We start from the raw sequence: 6,565 nt of genomic DNA, 5'->3' as shown, positions 1-6,565 counted from the left end.
GGTTTGAGTGTCAATTCTCTCTTAGTCACATAATGGTTGGAGCGAGTCATTTCGTTCCCTGTCATAAAATTGATGCTGCGAGCAGGTGTTATAGATTTTGACTGGAGGGTATCATTTCACTAATCTCATTCATAAAGACAAAATTATTTAGTTTTTAGTTTTCAGGTTAGCTTTTGAAAGGTGATTCCAGTATTATATTTTAAGTTCAAAAGACGGTCATTTAATGTTTCATCCCTTAGGGCTAACCCTAAAAATTAGCGTCCAAATGAAAACCATTAAAGCCTGGTTAATTTTTATTTTTATTTTTTTCAGACGTCTCAACCTACTGTATTGCATCTTCAAGATGCTGTAATTAGGGTTACAGAAAACAGTACATCATCCTTCTTTGTTAACCACTGGTGTGATAATACGGGTCTCTTCGTAACCATGACAAATTTCTTGTATGAAATAACAAATTAATCCTGTAACCTTGATATCTGAGAAATTCAAATATCACATACCATTTGGTATAATTATTAGTAATGAAAAATACAATGCCATATTTTCTATCGGTCCATTATGTAGTACATTGATTTATTATAAATTGTTCAACAAAGTGTATTTATAAGTGTATTGAAAAATATTAAAATTAATTATATCTTGAAAATCACTACAGTTTTCAACTGTTGAACTGTAAACTTTCATAAAAATATTCCAAAATAATGTTTTAAATTACTGGGCACTTTAAGTGTACAAAGTAGATCGTTTTATTTGTTTTCTATATTTATACGAAACAGTTCATGCTGAGCCCATTTATATATAAATAAATAAATATATATATATATATATACGTTGCGTGATTAAACAAAGAGTCGTAAAGCTGGTATGAATAGGTCTCCAAGCTGAGAACAAAGGCCACGAAACTATCAATGCATCGCTGTTCTGAATTAAAGTGCTGACACAAACGTCCAATTCAAGTAACGATTCTGCACCTTTTTTGTTTTGTTTTTTGGCGAGTCCACAAATAAAACATTGACAAAGTAACTTAAGATCACATTTTTTATAGCCAACCAATGCAGATTAAACTGACGTAATACTATACTGTAACAATAGAGCAACGCCAAGTTTAAAATTAAAATCCACACGGTCTAGATTTTCATCTGTATTCAAACTCTAAAGAGCTTTTCAGGGTTCCCTTGATCAAATACAAATGCTTATTCATCGAAAGTTCCTAAGTTCAAGTATCTTTACTGAACTATTTTTACACTTGAATTGTAGGAGGGGGGGGGGAGTCACTAAAATCCTCAAAAGGGCTTTATCACGCTTATCTGAGAGATACAATTTGAACTGTTTCGGGTTTCATGTGATGTAAAAACGTGGAAAAGATTAGTCTAATAATGATCTGTGATATTATTCTGTTGAAAAGGTTAATAAAATAACGATTGGTTACGTTATTATACGATAAACATTTGCCAAACGACATCTGGTTATATTACCCTATGGTGAACATTAATACGGTAATAATTAGTTATATTATTTTGTGGAAAAGATGCTTCTAACAATGATTGGTTGTATTATTTTGTGGAAAGGTTATCTTAATAATGACTGGTTATATAATTCTAACATCACAAATCTATTAAATACTAAAATTTAAAACTGATTAAGAATCTACACATACGTGTTGCAGAGGTCGCTACATATATTTACCATTGTTTCTCGATGCTTAAAAAAGTCACACTAAGTTTCAAAAGGTTGGAGAGACCTAACTTGGTTCAAGGTCATTTTAAGCCTCAAAACCATTACATACGTTTATAGGTCTTTATTCGATAAAATATTATCATAGTTCTGTTATCGTTCACTTTAGGGCGAATAAATACAAATAACGTATTAATTTATTATGTCCTTCTATAGGAAATCAATGTGATAATAGCCCAGCCGCATCAGAAAGCCTACAGATGTTCGATTACAGTAAGAACAGTGTGTACGCGAGTTTGTATAAAATTGCAATTTTGTTTTTAAAATTCGTTTGTGCGGAAACAGCCTAGGCTATACTCAGAAGTCTCTCTACAAAGTTCAGGTATGAATCACGGAAGAGTTTCAAAAACTTGCATTAATAAAGTTAATATTTACACATCACCAACTGAACTTGTACCAATAAACTAGAACAACTTAGCTAAAAAACATTTTAAACCAAACCTTCCGCTGTTGTTTCTCCCAAGCGGGATCTAATAATCCCTCGCGTTCCCATTCTTCCTCTTGATCCATGTATCCCTCATTGAAGGATTCGTTGTACATATCGGGATTGGCCATTTTCAGTTCACTCGGTAATCTAAACGTTTATTATAACGCTACTTGCTTGCGAGTTAGAAAACAAGTCCGTTGAGTCTCCCGCTAAGGACTGAAACGGAGACGAAATAACTCTTCTAACGGAAACCACAGCCCAGAAAAATCCCAAGCGGGAATGCAGTCAGTCAGTCAGTCAGCTAGTAGGCCTAGCTACTGGTCGTGTCTAACTCAGTCGATCTTCGAAAATGAGTTTCACCGCCGCTCGTGCCGCCACGCGCTCGGCATACTAGTTTAGGTGCGGAAGACAAGGATCTTCTTACTGAAACGACCTCGGCTACTATATTAGGTTTACAGAGGGGAGTCGCAAAGAGGGCGCGGCTAGGTTTAGAGTTAGAGTCTTCCAACCACAGTGCTCCTCTTCGTTTTACACTGTTATCCCTTTTCATATACTGATCATTTCAGCAAGATTAGCAGATATTTCTTTGCTAATAGGCCTACACGAAGCTACTGTGACGTGACCTTATGTAGCCTTACCTCTTGCGTGAATTATCTAAAATAAAATAATTAAAAAGCCACAACTAAGCAAAAACTGTACTTATAGAAACGAAATGTAAACAAAATTTGTTTGTTAGGTTAAACCTTAAAATAGTTCGAAAAAAATAACTCGAGTGATACAGTTTTTGTGTTTTTTTTTTTAAGTGTGGTAATCCAAATGAATCCTGATTATACCGAAATGGATTAATTATCTAACTAGATCTCTTGTCCGTGCTGAAGCTAAAATGTTTTATATTTATAAAACTAATCCTACGGTCTGAGGCCCTGCACGGCGAGGTGGGTTAAGGTATTCGAGTCGTAATCTGACGATCGCGGGTTCGAATCCCCGTTACACCAAACACGCTTCCCTTTTCAGTCGTGGGGACGTTATAATGTGACAGTCAAACCCACTATTTGTTGGTAAAAGAGTAGCCCAAGAGTTGGCAGTGGGTGGTGATGACTAGTTGCCTTCCCTCTACTTTCATACTGCGAAATTAGGGATAACTGGCGCAGATAGCCCTTGAGTAACATTGCGCGAAACTCAAAGCAAACAAACAATCCTACTGCATGAAAGAGTGAAGAACTTTAACACTTACTTTCGAAACCTCATTAACATTTTATTTATATTTTTTTTCCATGTAAGATACTAAATTACTCTTACCTAGTAACTGAAAGATTGTGTTACAACTTACACCCCAATAAACCAATTAAAAATGTGTTAAAGCATACATCGTGGTTAATCGATCTGAGTAACTTATTTTATCTCAAGTATCTCTACCCGTGTCGGTGTTCCAAAATTCTAAACTAGGAAATTCACTAGACCATGATTAAACTGCCATCTAGTGGTAAAAGGTAGTAGTCTGGTATATTTATTATTATATTTTAACTGTGAAAATTAATTTTAGATGTAAATTTATTCAAGCTTTCATGTTTAAAAGTATACTTCCCTTTTCACAGACGAATTGTGTAAAACTGACGAATTATTATTTTTATTGGTGTGAAAATAAATTTGTAGCCGACATGTTTGATATACTTTCTTTTATATTTATATAATATCTCTTGATTAAAAAAATTTACGAAATGACCAAATTATTTTTCACTAAATCTGATGCTAAATAAGGAAAACATCATTTCTTCAGTATAAACATTGTATTCGGTGCGTTAAAAATAAGAAGGAGATGATTAAATTAAAGTTTTTAAAGTTATTTTTACTTAATCAATACAAATTATTGAATTTATTGGATGCACACGTACTTACTGGTGATCTTTGACAAACATCACATTTCTAGAGAGTGGTACTAAGTCAAACTAAGTTAAACACCAGTAAACAAGCCACTAGGATCCTCATGGGCTTAGGAGAAACATCTCCAGTTTGCCCGCTCTCTCAATTGACCTGTCAGCAACCCTATAAGAGGTTTGGCCCTTTGCGACATTCCAGATTACTGAATCACTCCCTTTTTGTGTGCACTGATTTATAAGTATTTTAATCGCATTACATCTCAAACAGTTACGTCCTAGCTGGTAGTCCAGTTTATTATATACTGTGAAATGAGTTATTTTTATTCTGGGTGTTGCAACAGACTGCAGAATGACAATGTCTGAACATATTAATCATTCGAGAGGGGAAATCAATGATGACTTTTTTCTTCTTCAGACATTATGTAGCCCAGAAAGTGCAGCAAAGGAGCAACAGTCATAACCATCAAGGAGTATAGAAGCTACTTGTGTGCCCGAGCGACAATATTAACAATGAAATTACAGAAGGTGCGAAATACACCCATGAAAATAGTAAGATGTGCAACCAAAGTCAGCACCCTAAGGAATCATAAACTCTTGGCTTGGTTTAAGCAGCATTATTAAAGACAATGGATTATAGCTGGCCAAGTATTACAGAGAGCAACCATGACTACAAGAAAGACGTAGAAGAGGTATGTCCAGTGGACGGCATCAAGAGTGTTAATTTCGTACACGAAGATTGTCTTAAGATAAGTACAGTAAAGATTGGCAACCGAATGTGGAATGAAGGATCAGAACTAGGCAAACACAGTCAAAGTAATGGAATGGATACAGAGCAGAGACTGACTTAGACCTTAGTCACGAAAGACACAAGTAAATGTCTAGAGAGATATACATCTAGTGTTTGTGTGGCCAGAGACTAAACCGAGTAATCTAGTTCCTTGAAAGCAAAATATAAAGCACACGATGGTGCACTTGTCTGGTTGACCAGTAAGAGTGAAGGTCATGAGTATATTATATCTCATCACAATGTTAGAAAAATGGCCTGTATTTCAAAATACATCAGCATATTATTCTACGAAAAGTGAGATATTATAATGATGTTGCCAGTGAAACAGCATGTAAACTGAGATAACAAAAGAAGATGAAACACAGGTCACATTGGTCAATTGTAGGGGATAGGGTAAATTTCTGGAAGCACTTATGAATTTTTTTGCAATTGGACTGTTAAAACAGAGGCTTAAAATGTCATCTTCTTGCATTACGTAGATTATGGAAAGCCACAGAAGGAAAAATTGCTTTGGATAAGTCAGCCTAATGACGAAGCCTTTTACAATAGAAGCTACGTTGCAAGACGTTTGTCAAGATGCACGGTGGTCAGACAAAACACGACTAGACTGTAAATTGTAACAACATTTTACAATGTTGTGTGCATTGTAATGCACAATGGTGCATTAGCATCAGCATGATGCAGCTGCTGATTGTTTTAATGTAACATGTAATATCTCTTTTCCAAGTATTTTGTTTTGAAAATATTTTTTTATCTTAATACCGTAAGTCAGTGATATTATGGTATGGAAACTCATGAGAACGACCTTCACCTGACCTTTTGTTTTTATATGGAGCGCCATTCCCTTAGTATTTTGAAAGAAACCAACCTTACAAATCTCTAACTTCGTGAAGGTTTGATCCTCCTTAGAAGAAGATAGAGCGAATCATTAACCCTTTTATCTATATTATAGGCCAGCAATCAAGTTATGATTAAAGAAAGTATTGCAAAATGTGTAGTTCTGTTAGCATCAATTACAAAGTTCTAAACAGCTTAAGGTTAAAGTTTGTTCTTCCGAACTCTCATTATGTTGTTAGTTGGGTTTGTTTGTTTTGAATTTCGCGCAAAGCTACTAGAGGGCTATCTGCTCTAGTCGTCCCTAATTTAGCAGTGTGAGACTAGAGAGAAAGCAGGTATTCATCACCGCCCACCGCCAATTCTTGGGCTACTCTTTTACCAACGAATAGTGGGATTGACCGTCACGTTATATCGCCCCAACGGCTGAAACGGCGAACATGTTTGGCGCGACCGGGATTCGAACCCTCGACCATGGGATTACGAGTCGAAAGCCTTAACCCACCTGCCCATGTCGGGCCAGTTCAAGATAAGACAAAATTATTTGTTTATGATCGCAATTTTAAATGCAAATTTCAATTACAATTTACAACTACTGTTTCTGAAATATGTGTAGTTACGTATTGCCGACATAATAAATACCAACAATAGTTACAAGTTAAAACGCGTTTCCTCACTTTTGTTTTGTAAATACACTGATGAACCAAAGGAGTTGTTTCGAATATTCACGCAAAGTTACTCAAGAGCTATCTGTCCTTAATTTTAAAGTGACAGACAACTGAGAGACCAGAAGGAAGGCAGCCATTGGACAACATCCACCACTAACTCATCAAATAGTGACATTTGATCATCGTTCTCAAGAAAGGGTGAATGACCTTTCCTGTGAACTAGCTGAAGTACCCGTAC

The 6,565-nt window shown here is 35.6% G+C and overlaps 1 long non-coding RNA gene across 1 annotated transcript; it reads right to left on the bottom strand.

Moving 5' to 3' along the window:
* Positions 1-1,027: 1,027 nt before the first annotated feature.
* LOC143226716 (uncharacterized) lies at positions 1,028-3,596 on the bottom strand. Its single transcript, XR_013014717.1, has 2 exons — positions 3,461-3,596; positions 1,028-2,815 (listed from the first exon to the last, which is right to left on the bottom strand). It is a non-coding gene; the product is annotated as an uncharacterized LOC143226716 (long non-coding RNA).
* Positions 3,597-6,565: the final 2,969 nt, after the last annotated feature.

Source organism: Tachypleus tridentatus, chromosome 9 (genome assembly GCF_004210375.1).
Source record: "Tachypleus tridentatus isolate NWPU-2018 chromosome 9, ASM421037v1, whole genome shotgun sequence".
In the NCBI taxonomy this organism is placed as follows: Eukaryota; Metazoa; Arthropoda; class Merostomata; order Xiphosura; family Limulidae; genus Tachypleus; species Tachypleus tridentatus.
Note: the sequence above shows the minus strand (reverse complement) of the source record. Positions and strands in the feature narration are given on the sequence as shown.